Here is a 19,171-nt window from a genome sequence, read left to right as displayed (position 1 = left end):
AGCCCGTGCAGTTTGCTGAGCCCTTGCCTATGCGTTATCCCGCTTGATCGTCACAGCAGCTCTGCTAGGTGGCATTGTTACTACATTTTATAAATTCAGATGATTTATGCAAAAGTGATCGGTGCTCAGTCTGGCCTGTAGTAGATACTCAAGAAACGTAAGCTGAAGTGGAAAAATAAGGAAGTACAGGCTTAGAAAGCCTAAGCATATTGCCAAAGGTCATAGAGCTGAAAATAAATGACAGAGCCAAAACTTCAAGCCAGTTTGTCTAATTCTCTTTGCTCACACCCTAACTGCTTCTCTGCCACCCACCAGAGAGCCTCAGGAGTTCTTGGAAAATGACAGGTAAAGGAATCTAGCATAATATACCTAGTTAGCTAATGTAACACAAATCCCAATATGGAGAATATTATTTAGTATTTAATATAAAATTTTATTTTAAGGGTTTCAGACATATACATATACATTTATGTTATATATATATATGCTTTTGTATGTTATATTTTTATATGTTCGTATATTTTCATGTACTTATGAATGTGTGTATATGTATAGGGGTATATATATATGTGTGCGTGTGTGTATGTGTGTGTGTAAAATATTGGTTTGCTAACTGGATTAAGAAGTTGTGGTCCATATATACAATGGAATATAACTCAGCTATCAGAAAGAATGAGTTCTCAACATTTGCTGCAACATGGACGGCACTGGAGCAGATAATGCTAAGTGAAATAAGTCAAGCTGAGAAAGACGATTATCATGATTTCTCTCATCTATGGAACATAAGAGCTAGGAAGATCGGTAGGGGAAGAAAGGGATAAAGAAAGGGGGGGTAATCAGAAGGGGGAATGAAGCATGAGAGACTATGGACTCTGAGGGGGGTGGGGTGGGGGAATGGGATAGACCGGTGATGGGTAATAAGGAGGGCACGTATTGCATGGTGCACTGGGTGTTATAACCAACTAATGAAGCATTGAACTTTACATCAGAAACCAGGGATGTACAGTATGGTGACTAACATAATATAATAAAAAAACATTAAAATAAAAAAAATATTAGTTTGCTAGTATAACATAACAAAGCACTGTAGAGTAGACTGGGTAGCTTAAACAACAGACATTTATTTTCTCACCGTTCTGGAAGCTAGAGGTCCCAGACTGAGGCGTGGGCAGGTTGAATTTCTACCGAGGCCTCTCTCTTTAGCTTGCAGGCAGCTGTCTTTTCTCTGGGTGCTCCTGTGGTCCTTGTGTATTTGCTTTCTTTGTGTCTCTTTGCATGTCCAAGTTCTGTCTTCTTACAGAGAAAACCAGTTAAACTGGATTTGGACCAGTCCTAACGATCTCATTTTGACTTAATTACCTCTTTAAAGGCCCTATCTCCAAATACAGTCACATTTTGAAGTACTGGAGGTTAGAACATGAATTAGGAGGGACTATAATTCAGGCCATGTCATATTTATTATTATTGATTTATTTATTTTTGATTTATTGTTTGCTTACAAGGCTTTTAGAAGTAGTGGTGTCTCTGATCTTCTTTTTCGAATTTCTAAAATATGTTACTCTTTCATTAAATATTTCCTGGGGAAAATTAAGCCGTTGGCGCAATGACGTGGGCACAGTATGGTTTATCAGTGGACATGGTGTGGGCTTTGGACCCCTGCAACCTTGGTTTTAATTCCAATTCCATTGCCTTTTTTTACCTGCCTGGCCGTGGGCTAGTTACATAACCTTAGTTTCTTCATCCATAAATTGTGGGTAAGAGGGCTTTCTTAGCAGGTTTGGATGAAGATTAAAAATAATTTATGTAAACACGTCCAGCAAGGGTCTGCCTGGAGCATAGGAGTTCAGTCAGCGAATGTTAGCTCCCTTGTCCGTCGCCGCCCTGAGGGAGCTCTCAGGGCCGTGCTCCCTCACACAGAGGGAGACAGGCACACGGATAATTCCACTGGAACTTGATACGTGCCACGAGGGTTATATACAACAGAAGACTGAGTATGCTTGATTGTTTCTGGTATTAGCTTAGCCAGGATATTTCTGTAGCAAATACAATAGGCACCTCGTCCACAATTCTGTTGAACTGTAACTAGCCAAGCTAAACAATTTTTTTAAATAAAAAAAAAAGTTACGTTATATCCAAACTATCAGGGTAAAGAAAAATCGAGTAATTGTAAGCCCAGTTTATCCCACTGCACCAGGCAGCCTCGAAAACTTCCCTCAGGGATCCCCACGTGCTCAGCCCTGTGTAATTCCTGCCTCTTTCGAAAGCGGGCAGAACGCAGTGATTCCCTCCTAATGAGCATAACATGGAGAAAGGGGTGGGATGGGACCTCTGAGGTGGAAGTACGAAAAGACTGTGGCTTTCGTCTTGACTACACCCTGGGGTGTCTCTCCTCCTCACTCTCCTCTCCGTCTCTCCGTTCTCTGTCTCTTTCTGACATCACCAGTTACCCTGTTGGGAGGACACCCAGGCAGCCTGTGGAGACGCCCACACCAGTGAGCTGATGTGGGAGCCAGTCTTCTTCACCCCGCCGGCGGCTGCACCAGTAGGATGGGAAGCAGCTTGGCCATTGCCAGTTGAATGTTGGCAGGACTGCGGCCCGAGCCGGGGGCACTCATGCCACACCCGGGTTCTCCACCCTCAAGGACTCTGCGATCCAAAACGGTGGCTGACAGAAGCTGCTAGGTTTGGGGTTACTTTGCCACACAGCAATCGGTAAGTACTACCCCCAACTTGGAACACTTGCGTGTTTTTCTATTTGCACTTCATCCAACTGGAATAGTTTCACAATGGAAGTCTATTGGAAGTCTATGTTTTATTTCTTTACTAGGGTCTTTGCACTCAGGTATCGCATATATATACCATTAAAAAAAAGAAGAGGAAATCTAATCAAAGGAGGATTTTATATTAGTTTTCTTTTTACTTAGTAGAATCATTGGGCAAATTATTATTAGACTTAATAGAAGAAAAAATAAGCAAAGATATTTTATTTTTACTCACTAGTAAAAGAGTCAGGCATGGGGGCACCCGGGTGGCACGGTCAGTTAAACGTCCGACTCTTGGCTTTGGCTCAGGTCAAGACCTCAGGGTTGTAAGATCTCAGGCGTGCTCAGTGCAGAGTCTGCTTGAGATTTTCTCTCTCCCTCTGCCCCTCTCCCCCTCACTCCTTGTCTCTCAAATAAAGAAATGAATCTAAGAAAAAACAAAGTCAGGCATGGCATTGTTAAAAAACACTTTGAGTACCACATCAATAAATCACAACACAATTTCGCATCAGGGCTCTCAAATGGGATCTGTGCACGGAACTCTGCTTAGATTAAAAAGGTGTTGGAAGAAAGCATAGCAGTGGGATCTCAAGAAAGGAAGGAGCCATATAACTGAAAGCCAACATATTTAATATTTACTCTACTAGATAAAAATGCAAATAGTTCGTCATCCACCTTTTAAAAGATAGGTACAAAATACATAATAGCATCGACAAGTTGTGTTTATAGGGCACTTTCATGTCTGTTTTTCATTTCTTTTCTATTTGTTCTATGTTGTCTTATAGTTCGGTTATGAAAAAAAGTCAGATTAAATGTTTTTTTGCGCCATTTTACAGATGAAAAATAGAGCTATGATTCCATCACGTTGGGGATGTAGATTGACTAAACCATCTTTCATTTCAACAACCTGAAAATTTTAGTTCATATGTCATAAGACAGTTGTCTATCTATCCATCTCTCCATCTATCTATCACCTATTCACCCACTTGCCCCTCTCTCCTCTGCACTTATCTAAAGGTCAGCTATCTGACAATTGCAACTTCTGAAAGACAGTCCTGAGCCTGAAGATAGGCAAAATGTTCTCAGCATTGGCTAAAATATCTGCCAAAGACACAAGCACTAAACCCTAGGCTCTGAAATGGTAATACTTACTTTAAGAGTTTTCCAGATTTTCTATGCAGCACCCATGGGCATTTATTTTAAACACAGTGCTAACAAGTTTGGTTTTGCTCATTTGTTTGTTTCTAAGACCAGAGCAAACTGAGTGAGGAGACCAAGAAATGGGAGTGAGAAAGCCTGGTACTGGGACAGAATTATGTGACAGCAAGGAGGGATAAAGAAGAAAATAAAAAGCAGCCGTAAAATCAGAAAAGCAGTTTGGGACATTTTTAAAGTTATGATAAACATCATGACTCATTTCAAAGTGCTCCGTAATAATAAGTGCTCGTCATTATCAAACCCCCAACCGTTCACATGTCAAATGGTCAAAGAGACAAACTCACCGTAGCTGGTATATTTCAAGCATTGACTTTGTAGCAAAAACCATGCTAGGTGTTTTACATACATTATCTCTAATCCTTTCAATCCTCAAGGTTTTGGAGATAGAAAAATGAGACTTCCAGAGTTTAAGCCATTTCCTTAAGGTCATTCAGACAAGTGCTAGTAAGTGAGCCAGGATTCAAACTTAGATTTCTCTGATTGAAAACCCTCCATGATTCTACCCAACCTGAAAGGTGCCAATCAAAAACGGTTAGATTAAAAGATTAAAAAGAAATTGTCTTAGTGGAAACTGAATCAGTCCTGTTCTAGCCGCAATTCCCTCAAAGTATCACAAAAGTGAATGGTTAATTTTTGTATACTTTTTGGTGGGGAGAGGAGTATAGTTTCTACTCCACATGAACAGGGTATTTTTTAAAAAATTAAACTTGTATAGCAGCAGAACACGCTGCTTTGTGGGGTAGTGGGTTTCCCATCTCTGAGAATATTGTAGCCATCACTAACATTTTCTAGGGATGCCGAAGTTATTTCTACACAGAGTGGGAAACAGATCGCTAAAGACCTGCCTCATTCTTAAGAATCGTGTCTCAAAAATCCTATTTCATCCTAACATGCAGTATTTCTAACAACTCACAAATGGGGAAGAAAGATTTGCTGCTAGACAAATTATCATTCTTGAAAGCACAAAAATAGTGAGTTCAACCCTCTTGGCAGTTGCATTCAGCTAACCAATTTTTTGTGTCTTTAATTCTTTGGTGTCAGATGGATCACTGCATGTTCAATGCTTAATTACCGAATCTTCATCATCCCCAAATACTTCTGTGCTTAATATTTATTAAAACTCTTTTTTCAGCGAGACAAACCTCATCTACCATCTGAAATCTAATTTTCTTGACGGTTTGTAGATAGTCGTTCTGAACTAATAATATACAGTGCTGTTTGAAATCATCATTCCTTATGTTATACTATAAAATTAATTTTTCCCTTTTGATTTTTAATACATGTCTCTTGTTCTATTCAAAGAATGGCAGGGTGCCCTCTTCGTGATAATTTTGACCAGTCATTTTAAATTGCTCTTCAAAACAGACGAGTCATGTTTCACATGAGCATTTGTATTAAATTTCCCATGATGTTACTTATGATGAAAAAATAACTACTGTGGCAAAAAAATAAAAAAGAAAAAGAAAAAGAAGCCAAAGGAGTATATAATGAAACCTTTTATAGCTTACTCAGAATAGATGAAATAAATCTCAATCGACTTATGTAAGTAAAGATAAATATTTGTAAGGTGAGTTTCATTGATTAGTACATTTGGCCATTCACTGCAGGCTTGGCTTCTCTATTAGGACCTGTAGCAGAGCGTGAGGGAGCCTCCGTATTGTCAGGAGCACACACACAAAAATTTTTTTTTAAGATTTTTATTTATTTATTTGACAGAGGCAGCCAGCAAGAGAGGGAACACAAGCAGGGGGAGTGGGAGAGGAAGAAGCAGGCTCATAGCGGAAGAGCCTGATGTGGGGCTCGATCCCAGAATGCCGGGATCACGCCCTGAGCCGAAGGCAGATGCCTAATGACTGCGCCACCCAGGCGCCCCCACAAAAACNCCATAGCGGAAGAGCCTGATGTGGGGCTCGATCCCAGAATGCCGGGATCACGCCCTGAGCCTAAGGCAGATGCCTAATGACTGCGCCACCCAGGCGCCCCCACAAAAACGTTTTAAAGTCAGAAGAAAAAAAAATGAACTTTTAGGAAAAAGGAAATGTTTTAATAGATAATATATTCATCTTTATACCAACATGATTATAAAATCAAATTAAAAAAAAAAGGTGGCCCAAGAAGGCAAAAGAGCCCAGGGCCCATGCAAGATATGATGTGGTCCAGATTCGCTCATTCAGACAGGATTTACTGAGCTCCCTGCTGCTTGTCAGGGACTGCACTGGAGCTGTTGTACGTGTGGGATGGGGAGAAATATGCGATATATGTGTGGGGTGGTAGATTGGATAAAATGAAGAGGACCCAGCTTTTGTCCTCAAGGAGCATGTGGATTCCTAATGAGTGAAAAAGTATGGGAATTGCTCTCTCTCCCTCTCCCTCTGCTCACCCCCACGCTGAAGTTGGTGCTCTCGCTCTCAAAAAAAGAAAAAAAAGTGTGTGAATTGATCATCACAATGCAGTGTGGTAAGTGGTGTTATAGATACAGACAAAGTGCAAGGAAGCACTGAGAAGGCAGTAGCCAGCTCTGCCTGGTGGGCATGGTGGAGGGCAGGGTTCATACAGCACATGGTAGTTATATCGAGTCTTAAGAAATGAGATGGATTAATAAGGGGGGGAATGAGGGGACTACGTTCCTGGCAAATGGATGGATATGCAAAGGCCTCGGAGCATTAGAGACCCTGGTATTTTCCAGAAACTGCAGATAGTACATGATGCCTGCACACAGTATATGCAAGTACCGGGGGGTTGTAAAAAAGGTAGGCTGGGTACCAGCCTGGCCCTGCCAATGAGATTACATTGCATTTTATAGCATAGGGTCTATGTTTCTTAATCTTGGCAATAAATACTTTTACCATTTAGCTCCCATTGGCAGTACCACCCCCCGAGATGCTCTACCACAAAGCTCTAATGCCAACCATCCAAGCGGACTTGCTTTCCTACTTCGGCTCCTTGGTACCTGTTGTCACTCTAACTGTAATGTACTCTGTCCATCTCTGACGTCACGCACTTCCTCCCGGGAGCTCCCTCCACCCCAGGCAGCACACTTACCCGGTCAACACAGTTCAACACGGAGAAGGACCTTTGAGATTATCGAGTCATTCACCTTCCTTTTGCTGATAAAACTGAGGCCCAGAAAAATCAAGCAACTTGTGCCCATCCGCACAGGAAGAAAAATGGAATGACATTCATCTGACTTTGGGTGGTACCAATTTCTGTAGCAACTATCTTCACAATACATTTGGTGATTAGTCATGTGCCATCTTGACGAAGCTGGTGTCATCTTTACCGATTTCATTTTACCATTCGATTTGTTTATACCTTGTCATATTTCTCCAAGTAAATGTCATTCCCCTGTGGCCTGAAACTGCCTCTTCTAGTGATTTCCCACAGGACATAAAGCAGTAAGTCCTTAAATAGTTAATAATCTGATTTACGTTTCTCATCATCATGAAATGATTTGCCTATATTGTAGAGATTATTTAATCTATGGCAAGAAAGAAAAAAAAAAAACCCGCACCTGTCTTACTTTGGTTTTCTAGGAGCAGAGCCTGTGACATAGTTCCTGTGTCCTTGATTTATTGAGTGTGCGCTTCAGAAAAAAAACCTGCAAGAGGGTGAGAATAGAGACCGGGAAAGAGCAAGGCCAGCCTTGGCCACTTGATCTACTGGAAGGAGGGAGTTCTGCAGCATTAATCACTCCACAGGCATTGTCCAGCAAGGGGTCAGACAAGCCTTTCCCACCCCCTTGCTCAAAGTGAGTCATTGTGGGCTGCCTCCGGGGGGGCTGGGCCAAGAAGCGTTATATGAATGTAATTTCCTTGGAGAAAGGGCTCTTGTCTGCTAAGGACAATTCTCGAAGTTGGGAGGTGGGGCTTTGTGAATCACTGTGCACAGTAACCACTGCAGCCTGGGACTGGTGGACCTACTCCATAAAGGGAATCTGGCAGAGCACCAATACCATCTAGCACCACTCTCACCTGGGACAAAAACTCCCAACGAACAAAATCAACCTAAGAAAACAAAACAAAGAGCCCGTATGATAGAACCAAAGAACTGATCTTCTCCATCTAAAGTCCGGCTTCTTCTGGTTGGATCATAAATTTTCTCAAGTTATTCCCACGCAGCTTTACCTGCCTTGATGTCCATATTGACCCTTAGTCTCATAAAAACAGATTTAATGCACAAACAAATTATTCAATTCTTCTAATGGAGTGGCTTGCTATCTCGGAGGAATGCAATCACTGCTGGCAAAAAAATGCCATAGATCATCAGAAATGAGATCATTGCCATGGTTTTGAAGAATAGATACTGCAGTTTTTGTATCCTGCCCCCTAATAGCCCCAGTGACTGAGGAAAGCACCAAGCCCCAAAATAAATCCTCTCCACACTCCCCAGAAAAAACACCAAATAATTTGCCATATGGAGAACAACAGCAACAAAAAACATAAAAACAAACAAAAAAAGCAAACAAAACGAAAACAATAAAAAAAAAAACCCAACTAAGGCCCATATAAATGAAGATTTTTCTTAAAGATCTCATCTGGCACAAAATGTCTATTGGGTGCAGAGGCACAGCTCTGAAATCAAAACACAATCTGCCCAGCAGTGTGGGGTCTGGCTGTGTGTGGCAATTCCTACAGACACCTCCCTTTGAACCTGGAAAGTGATTTTCCTAGTGCTAATCTTAGTTTGAGCCTGGCAATTCGGATTCCATCAGGTCTCTGCTACTGCAAATGGCCTCCGTGTTCTCTTTCCTATCTTTGTCAAAAAAGGAAGTCCGCATTTTACTCAGCCCTGGGCACCTCTGTTTACTCTGGTAAATCTGCATTGCTTCCAATGGAGTGCATGGCTCTGCATCTGACTTCGGGATTTTAGAAACCAAAGGGGGCTTTGCACTTCCAAAAGCTTCGCCCGGTGATGCCAAGCAGCTAGGAAACCGCCTGGGTCCATGATGGGGTTTCTTTCTTTGTGGTCGTCATCTTTACCTGTTGCTCCTGGGTTCATTTGTTATCTTTGTTATTTTGTATATCTCTCACACTGTGAGACTGAGAATAATTCAGCATTCTGTCGGAAAGCTAGAGGGAGAGGTTCTCACAGACTTACTTGAGCACCCAAAAGCTTAGCTGGGATCCCAGCCCCTCCGCTCTTTCATCAGCCCCCAAGCAGACCAGACACCAGGCAAACCCTGTGGCTTTGCACACAAGATTATGAAGATAAATTTGGAGAAAATAATTACTACTAGTAATTTCTAAGAAAACTAAGGTCAAAACTGCCATAATGTCTACTTTTCTTTGGCATTTATACTGGCTACATTTTATTCAAAATAAAAATAAAAAGTATTTTATTTATTATATAATAAATATTGATTTATATATAATATATTAAATATTATATTTAAACAAACTCAATGCATTTGGCATAAAAGGAAAAACCAATTCACAAATGAACATTCAAAAATGTTTCTCTGAGAATCCATTTTATCATAACCTCCATAATCACAATTCTTTAACCCTCAGATTGTGTTAGAACTCATGAGAAGTTACATAAGCAGTCAAAATGTATAGCAGACCCTCAAAACTTTCCTAGCATTCACTTGGCTTTGCACAATTTTTTTAAAAGATTTTTTATTTATTTATTCGACAGAGATAGAGACAGCCAGCGAGAGAGGGAACACAAGCAGGGGGAGTGGGAGAGGAAGAAGCAGGCTCCTAGTGGAAGGAGCCTGATGTGGGGCTCAATCCCATAACGCCAGGATCACGCCCTGAGCCGAAGGCAGAGGCTTAACCGCTGTGCCACCCAGGCGCCCCTGCACAATTTTAAACTGAAAAAAAAAAAAAAAAGAATCATTTAAAGTGGGTGAATTTTTCCATGACCTATTGCCAGTAATACATTATTCCCAATAACAAATTCATTTTTACTGATAATAATCATAAATATTACCAATCATATTACCAAAATAAATGAGCTTTAACTAAGAGGTTGTGGAGGACAGAAAGGTCTTGGGTGACCCCAGCCCCGGAGGCTGGAGAACAGGAACAATATAAATGGGAGTTTGGGAAAGCAAACTATTTTGGTAGGAAGGTAATACTGATTCTGCATATGGTGTATTTGAGGTGACGTGGGACATCCAACTGGAGACTCCATTCGAAACTTTGAAGAGCTGATGGGAAATAAGACGTGATGAAAAATCTGGGAGTCATTACCATATTCTGTCCCTGTGGATCTCTCATAAACGTCACAGATTTACTTGTTCCCATTCACCTGTATTTAAGAGAAAGAATGTGCTGGGAATCCAGAGGTTGCATGGGAGATGCCAAGTGAAGACAGGCCTGTCTGGACCATTGACTGACAGCCCCATCAGTACATCCTTGAGGGCCAGGGATCGCAGCTGAGCGACTCCTGCAAACCCCACTCTATATGCTAATGTTTTTAATGGGTTTGTCCTGATGAGAATTCAGAAGTTAGAAATTGGCCAATTTTCGTTCCCATTCAACTGATAAGGGGTGGTCAGTGAGATGCTTTAAGCCCCAGGAGATTATGGGTTTTGGCTTCGCTGCCCACATGTCTAAAGGAGCCCACAATTTCTGATAATTTCTTCTCCTGGAGAAAGGGAATGGGGAAACTGTTAGTCTGGACCTAATTCTGAACCACAAGGGGGAATTGGTTGATGAAGTGGAAGTGATTGAAACGGAGGGGGGAAAGTGTCCATGGTGTGTCATCCTAAAGCGACAACCACGAGCGAGGAGGGTTGGCCTTGGCGGATGTGTTCCCTCGATCTCAGGAGACTGGCATCTTTAAGGAAGAAGAGAACACACAGGCCTCATTCCACAGCAGAATTTTGAAAGGGAAGGAATTTTAAAAGAACTAGAAAACATTCAAGAACAGGGATCTAACTATCACTTTCTATTTCTTCCCTCAGCTTTATTGAGGTGTAATTGGCAAATAAAACTGTAAGCTATTTAAAGTGGACAGTGTGATGATTTGATACACGTATACATTGTGCAAGAGGTTCCCCCATCAGGTTAATTAACACATCGGTCACCTCACGTATTTACCTTTTCCCTTCTTTTTTCAATGAGAACATTTAAGTTCCATTCTCTTAGCAAATTTCAATTATGCAACACAATACTATCAACTGTAGTCACCACGTTAGACCCTCAGACCTTATTCGTCTTATTGAAAGTTTATACCAGCTTCTCCCTGATGCCCCCACCATCCAGACCTCCGGCAAGTACTTTGCTACTCTTCCTATGCGTTCAACTTTTGTTGTTTTAGATTCCACATACAAGTGATACCATGCGGTATTTGTCTTTCTTGGTCTGGCTTATTTCACTTAGCAAAATGCCCTCCAGATTCATCCATGTTGTCATAAATGACAGGTAATAAAAAAGAAGAAATGACAGGTAATATTTCATTATGTATGTTTACACACACACACACACACACACACACATATAAATATATGTCTATATCTCACATTCTCTTATCCGTTCTTCTGTCGACTGCTGCTTGGGTTCTTTCCATACCTTGGCCATTGTGGATAAAAACTATGCCGTTTCAAAAGATCTCAGAGTATAAAAAAAAGGAAGACTTTATTAATCAGAGAACAGAAAATTTCCGAGAAGCCCAAATTTTCTTGTAACAGCTTTTAATAAAAGAGGCATAATTTATGCAAATAAATGAAACTTTGGTTCTCAGGATACTAAGGTTTGTTTAGTTAGATGGAGGCTTCTGAATTATTTATTCTAATCCTGTGATTTCACTTGAGGAAGACTGAGCCCAGCATGGCTGAGTGGTTTAGTTCAGTTGCTCAGTGACACACCATGACTACAATCCAATTTTTGTAATTCTTACTCTAGGCCTCTCCCTACCGCATGTGGGCTTCCAAATTATGGCCTGAGAATTTTAAGGGATCCATAAGCTTTGCTGGAGTGGAAGGGCCCCTGGGTGAGCAGCGCTCCTGTTAGCTCCCATTCCCCGCCTTGGCAAGTCCTGCTTTCTATGGAAGAGTTTCCTCTCCTTTCTGTATTATAAATATGCGACAAGTTTTGATTTATTTTTTTAAAGGCAGTTCTTCTAAAATCTCTGAAAACCTGTACCACCCCAGGTCATTTCACTGTTTATGATTCCAAAAATGAAGTATTGAGCCAGACTCTGTGTGTTCAAACAGTGATTAGGATGGAGGCTCAAATAAATGTATGTTTAAAAAATTAAGTACAAACATTATTCTAAAGAAAGCTAGGCACGTAAGCAAAGAGGAGAAAGGGAGCCGGATCTATGAGAGCCCCCAAGAAGCTTGGAGCTAGGAATTGACTGGAGTTTCTAAAAATGGCAGTGACAATGCATTTCTTAAAATTATATTTGGAAGATGATGATCAAGGACCACAGCTTTGCTAAACTTTGTTTTGTTTTGTTTTGTTTTGACTCGATTCTGATCACTGGAGTTAATCTCCCTGGAATCTCTACCACATGTCTAGACATCTAATTATAATCACAAATTAAAAATATTTTTAAAATATTCAACCACAATTTACCCTAAATGTCATGGCTTATAATTTGGCAGTCACTTAGCCAAATGCTTTTGAAAAATAAGATTCAGCTTTCCATATCCATGGTCAAGCATCTGGCTAGCAAACGGATGAAGCTCGGCACTTTCCTCGGGTGTTCCTGTTTCTCTCCTTCTCCTTCCTCTGCCTTCCCCGGTGTATGTTGTGTGTGGGGCTAACGGAGCTTGTGACCGCCCTTCAGATTCGGGGCTGCTGCCCCTGGTTCATGGCGAGCCAAAGCCTGTTTGATTTTTCTTTGAGTCCTGCTGCAGAGAATTCTTCCAGGCACTTCGTGGCCGGCCAGCCTCTTGTTTTCTGCTGAATCTGCTCTGTGCAGAGGTTGGATTGTGTCAAGTCCTTGTGTTACCTGGCTGCCTCCAAACCTCTTGCTCAGCACCCCCTGAACCTGCTCATGTTTATTTAGAAAATAATTCAGGTTCCACCAAAGAGAAGAGATTGTTTTCTGTGACATTGGCCTGAGGAATCTTCCTGGAGATGATGGCTGGATTCCTGCCTCAGAAAGAAGAGGTGCGTGGCCTCTAGGGCATCTGTGGCTGGGCCTCTGAGCCAGGCTGCTCCCTGTCATTTTTTCCAAGATTGTCATTCTGCCCCTTGCTCTGACGGGGTGCCTAATGTAGTCGGAGGCTCGCCTCGCGTGAAACGAGGGCTGCGGCGTCCGTGGAGGCACGGTGCGCTTTTCACGCGTTTGTGTCTTTTGCTCCCCTGGCTCTGACTCTGCCTGTGACCTCATTCCTTTGACTCCCAGTTTTCTCCTCTGAAATGTTTAATTCATGCAGCTCATGACCCTAACCTGATCTACTCTCTGCAGCCTCGTCACCCTATGCTCTGGCCACACCGAATTAACAACTGATCACTAAACCTACCAGACCTTGATGTAATTGTGCATCCTTGAGCGCTTTTCCTCCCCCCAAATACCCTGCACCCTGCTCTGCCGGGCAGACTCTGAGACTGCTGCCAGGAGCCTGTCCAGATGTCTCTCCCTTTGTGAAGCCTTTCTGAGTCCCTCAGGCAGCACCCTCTCCCATTTGGATCTGCCGCGACGTTGGACACATTTCTTCCATTTGTTTATTCAGTCACTGATTCAATGGGTTTTATTGATCACCTACTGTGTGCCGACCACTCTAAGGTACTGGGAACGGAGTGGCAAATAAGGCAGATGTGGTCTCCAAGAGCAATGACTGTCAAAGGCACGGATGATTTTAAAAGAATCAAACAATTACGTTCGTGTGAAGAAGTATATTGCATAGGGGAACGTCTGTCAGAGGGGCCATGTGACTTGGAGCTTTGAGAAGGCCTCTTTTAGGAACGAACGTTTAAGCTGAGAATTGAAGCCTCGGTGTAGGCAGAACAGTTTATGCACCCAGGAACCTTCTTACGTGGTTCTTGATAGTCACTCCATTAAAGCTCGTGCAACAAATGAAGGACGGCGTGTGCTGCACAACCAGAGAGGCAGTGTGAGGACTTCCTTAGAGTTTAATTTCTACCAACTCATTCTAACAGTGTAAGGGCTCTCTCATATTGAGATAAGCTGTATGTGTTTTCATGTGTATATATGCTTATTCAGAAAGAATTTAATTAATATACAAACACGGATACCACATGACCTTGAAAACTATTTGCTGCGTGTTAGGCTAGTTGAAAGAACCTACCACCCATTGAAACTGGGTTCTTTAGCAGACTGCTAAATCCAGATCCTCATTCCGCACCGGAGGACTGACTCTCTCCCAGCTTCTGGGAAATCTGCTCACAGAAGGCCTCAGGGGTCAGCCCTCTCTGTGCAGTGTCCTTGGCTGAAGAGTGCAGTCTCACTTGAGGTCACCCCCCTCCTTAGCATCCCACGATTGGTCTATGGTGGGAAGCAGGGGTATAAAGGCCCAGCCCCCTCATCCCAACTAAGTTTAACTCTGAAGGAACCACCTGAGGGCCGGAGCTCCTCATTTAGTTGGGTGACTGCCTTGTTTCCCCTTCTGCCCAATCTGGCTTCCTTCTCCTCTGTCACAGGTGATATTCCAACAGCATTCCCTAATAAACTTCTTGGACACTAGTCTCTCTCTCAAAGGCAGCTTCCAGAGAAACTGGCAGCTGGCTCAGGGGGCCCAATAAATAGCATCTTTCTTGCCTGCATGAATTCTGAGCATATCCCAAAATAAGACAAAAGAATAAGAGATTGGAAACTGAAATACCATTGTTGTTACTGATGAAACTGATGTTGAAAATGTGACATATAAACATGGGCTGTGCTGCCTTATCCTGAACTATAGATTTAGACCCATTTATTCCCCTAACTGCACAGGGCTGGGCAAGACGGAGCCCGCAGAGATGGAGCCTGCTACCATAAATGCACAGCAAGGAGGGGCACTGAAAGGGAAGCGAGGGCAGGATGATGCCCGCTCAGGTCCTGCCCCTTGCTTGCCCTTGGAGAGGAGTGAGAGGTGCAGAAAGGGGCCACAATGGTTACCCTAGTGACATTCCCTCCCTGTGAGAGGAACACCGGGAGGGCACCAGCTCCCCAGCCCTCTCCTCCCATAGCACAACCAGAGAACCACGCTCCCGGTTTCAGGAGCAGGAGAGGCCAGAGTTCTCGGGTGCCTAGGAGGCCCTCACACAGGGCAGCAGATGTGCTTTTGACATTTGCCTCTGTTGTTGTTCAAAAGAAATGGTGGAATGACCTATTGTACTCTTAGGAATGGAAAGCACAAAACCAAAGAGAATTTTCAATGCCCAAGTCCAAGAGTCCAGGGTGAATTCCTTTGCTACTTGCTCTGAGCTGGACTGCTCTGGTGTCCATTTTGATAGGAGCTATTTTCAGCAGAGCAGAAGTGATGTTCACGATCACATATGCACACAAGTAAAAAGAAAATGCTTATTTTCAATACACAGTGGAAATATATCTGGGAGAAGAGAAAGAAATAAGAAAGACTAGCTTCTATTTTTTCTCCAAATTTCAATTTATTATAAAAGTAATAATATTAAAGGAAATTTTAGGAGAAAACAATTGTGTTTTGCTAAAATTTTATCACTGTGACATGTTTTGCATTTTCATCATGTTTTGTCCATAAATATTATATGTATTTTTGCATACAGGCAATTTGGAACATTTTCCATTTTGCTACTTGGTCTTTTTAATGATCACTTTTAATGCCACATTAGTATTCCATCTTGTTAATTTACTCTAATTTATTTAACTATTCCCTTCCTACTGGATATTTAAAGTGTTTCTAAATTTTGCAATGATAAATACCTCTGCTTTTAAAATTAGCAGACACAAATATAATGCAACAAGTAATTTCAAAAACTACTCACTCCCATTAGTTTACAAATGCACAAGCCATAAGTACATCTGAAACCTTTGAATAATGGAGTTTCGAGCTCTACTTTGAAAGAGGGGAGAGGCCTGGTGGCACCTGCTTCTCCTCACACTTAGATCCCTCTATTTCATGCTTGTTGAGAATGTGGACTCCTTCCTGATAGTGACCATATTGTGAAGCTTTATATCTGGAAGGCTTGATGGAGTGTCATCTGCATAGTAGGCATTCAAGAAATGTTGCTACCTAACATAATTTAATAATATTAATATTAATAATAATAATAAAGAATATTGGGAGTGGGGAGCAATGACAGACAAATCTAGATGGTTCTGGAGGCAAATTTTCTTCCTTGTTAGGTAGCTTAGCAGAGAGCTGCCTCAACTTAATCAGAGAAAAGACATTTGGTTGTTGGTAGTCCTGCCAGGCAAAGCTGTTCCCAGGGACCTCAGAATAAAGACCTTGACCCTCGGTCCATGCACTTCTTGGTAATGTTTCTGAGCCTGGAGATCCTTCCCTACCTTTCTTAAAGATCTTACTTAGAGAAGCTAGGCATTCTTTAGCTCTTCCTAGGCTGACCTGTAAACATGTACCACGGTGTGGGCCAAAGCTTGTTCTATCTTGCTGTGCTCCTGGGAGCAAGTCCAGCCTGCTGGCTGAGGCAGGCTCTGTTTCACTGAAACCTTGTTGTTTTCATACAAACACATTTATGGACTAGACATGGATTCAGGGGACTGTGGGCACTCTGCTACCTATCTGCTTCTAAGTGTTTTCCAAAAAAACCCATATATTATCTGTGCGCTGTGTGGCATTGAAGACCCCCTTACGTAACAGGGAGAGAGAAATAGTCATAGAAGAGAAGTAGTTGAGCTTTAGAGGTAGAGTCAGACAAGAATCAGAACCAGAGACAAAAAAGAAAAACCAACAAAATCACTGAAAGGAGAAAGATAATCCTATAAAGATACTAAAATTAGTGAGAGTTAAAGTTACACCAATAGGTAGCAAGACTTGGGGTATGGTATCTGTGCAAAGGTGGGCAAACAGACCAATAAAATGGAATAGAGAATGCGCAAACATACCCACACAACATATGGTCACCTGCTCTCCAACCAAGAGGCCATTGCAGTTTGGTGGAGGAAGGATGGACATATCGGTAAAAGGTGATATGGGATATCAGTATGGAAAAATAATCTATGTGAGATGAATAGACCTAAATGTGAAAGATAAAGCAATAAAGTTCCTAGAAGAAAACACAGGAGAAGCTCATGACCTTGGAATAGGCTCTCATTTCTTAAAGAGGATGCAAAAACTCACTAGCCATAAAAACAAAAGATTCATGCATTGAACTTCAATAAAATTTAAGACTTCTTTTAATCAAAAACATCACTAAGAAAGTGAGAATGCAAGCCACAAAGAGAAGAAATTGGCAATACATACATTCAGCTAGAAATCATATCCATGATACTTTACAAATTCCTACAAAATCAGTTTGAAAACGGGACAGACAACCCAACAAAGGGTTGGACAAAAAAAAATTAAATAGGCACTTCACAAATGAGAATATCAGAAAGGTCAACAGGGCTCTAAAACCTTGTGGAAAACCATCTGGAAAATGCAAATCAAAACTACTGTGAGATGCCACTATATGCCATGATCGGTACAGTTAAACAGACTGATGATACCAGGTGTTGACAAGGATGTGGTGTAACTGGAACATTCATTTTTTAATGGGAATCTAAATTAGTACAACCACTTAGGAAAATTGCCTGGCAATATATTTTGAGACTAAAGCTACAACCATGTCATGACTCAATAATTCCAGGCTTTGTTAAATGCCCGAAGACTCTACTGGGTTATATAGGCCATGTGCTCTCGTATACTCCACTGTTCGGGGCAGCTCTATCAGCCTCAGATCACCATCCTCACCACCATCAAAACAAAAAACAACCCCAAGTCCATCAACGATTGAATGGACAAACTGCAGTATATTCATACACTATAATCCTACATAGCAATCAGAAAATGCACTATTGCTGCGTGCAACACCAGGAATAAGTGACACAGATACAGTATCGAGCGAAAAAAGCCAGATAGAAAAGAATATGTGCTGTATATCATCTATCTGAAGTTTGAGAACAGGCAAGACCAACTTACGGTAACAAATCAGAGTGGTGATTCTCTCTGGGGGTGGAATATTGACGGTGAAAGGGCATGAGGGAGACTTTGGTGATGCGGGAAGTGTTTCATACGTTCACCTTGGTGATGATTATGTAATGTATAAGTGAAATTTATTGCCCTATTACCTAAGATTTTTCTATTTACTATATCTATGTTATACCTCAACAACAATAACAAAAGTTGTAGGTTTTTCTTAATCTCCTATTACAAATGTTTACTAATGTGGAACACCAAGATGAAAATCGCCTGCCTTGTTCTGATCCCCACCTAAAGATGTCACCGCAGTACATGGCAGCTCCCTGGGTGCTCAGCTGAAGTAGCATGTGACTCAGGGACGTTAACTTGTGGCTTAGTGCCGATGATGGAATACTAACCAGAGCAGATCGCTCTTATCGGCTGGAGTCCCAACAAATCCAGAGGGTGGAGTGTTACTGGGTACATCATTTTAGTTAACATCTGACTCTTACCTCTTCTCCCTCTGTCGTTAGGACTGCGCTGTCTGCTTACCTTTGCCAGATCACTGCTACCTCCAGCTCCAGGTTCACAAATTCAACCGATAGCTCGACTGACAGATTCCTCAGTGAATTTCGCTCATTGTCTTTCTTCCAGCCCCTACGTACAGTACTCATGTTCTATTCTCTTCTCTTAACATTGTTTAACCATCTGTTAACCCAGCCTTCTGCCCAAGGGGACTTGCGGGGCGGAATGATTTGAAGTTTCTGCCGAAGTGCTTTACAGTTGGGGATAGTCCATTAATTGTTGATTTTGTTTGTGTTCAGCATTCTGCTTCTATCTGTGGTTTTAATTGATGTGAACGTGCCCAGGGGCTTGCGCTGGACCCAGCTGTATAAATCAAATAAATAAATAAATAAATAAATAAACAAACAAACAAATAAAAAATGAAGTAAATCTCTCCTGGAATAAATAGATCACACAGCTTTCTCAATCTTTTTTTTTTTTCCCCCCAACAGTGCTTGTAAATGTGCCCTGGGGCTTCTATGTGAGAAATGTATCCAAAGTTTAAAGACATAAATAATAAGCATCCACAGTGAAAGATGCAATCGCATAACCATCTACACCCATTCATCGTAGCATGGACGTTATGGGGAGATTTGGAACATTTCCTTTACATCCCGTTTCATTCACC

General features: G+C 41.8%; 1 long non-coding RNA gene across 1 annotated transcript in view; it reads left to right on the top strand.

The window, feature by feature from the left end:
* The first annotated feature begins 247 nt into the window (after nucleotides 1-247).
* The window catches only part of LOC117796338, a 31,322-nt gene continuing 12,398 nt past the window's right edge, over nucleotides 248-19,171 (top strand). Inside the window, exons 1-2 of the long non-coding RNA XR_004620744.1 lie at nucleotides 248-345; nucleotides 2,444-2,712. This is a non-coding gene — a long non-coding RNA (uncharacterized LOC117796338). The remainder of the gene's footprint in view (nucleotides 346-2,443; nucleotides 2,713-19,171) is intronic.

Source organism: Ailuropoda melanoleuca, chromosome 2, assembly GCF_002007445.2.
Source record: "Ailuropoda melanoleuca isolate Jingjing chromosome 2, ASM200744v2, whole genome shotgun sequence".
In the NCBI taxonomy this organism is placed as follows: Eukaryota; Metazoa; Chordata; class Mammalia; order Carnivora; family Ursidae; genus Ailuropoda; species Ailuropoda melanoleuca.
Note: the sequence above shows the minus strand (reverse complement) of the source record. Positions and strands in the feature narration are given on the sequence as shown.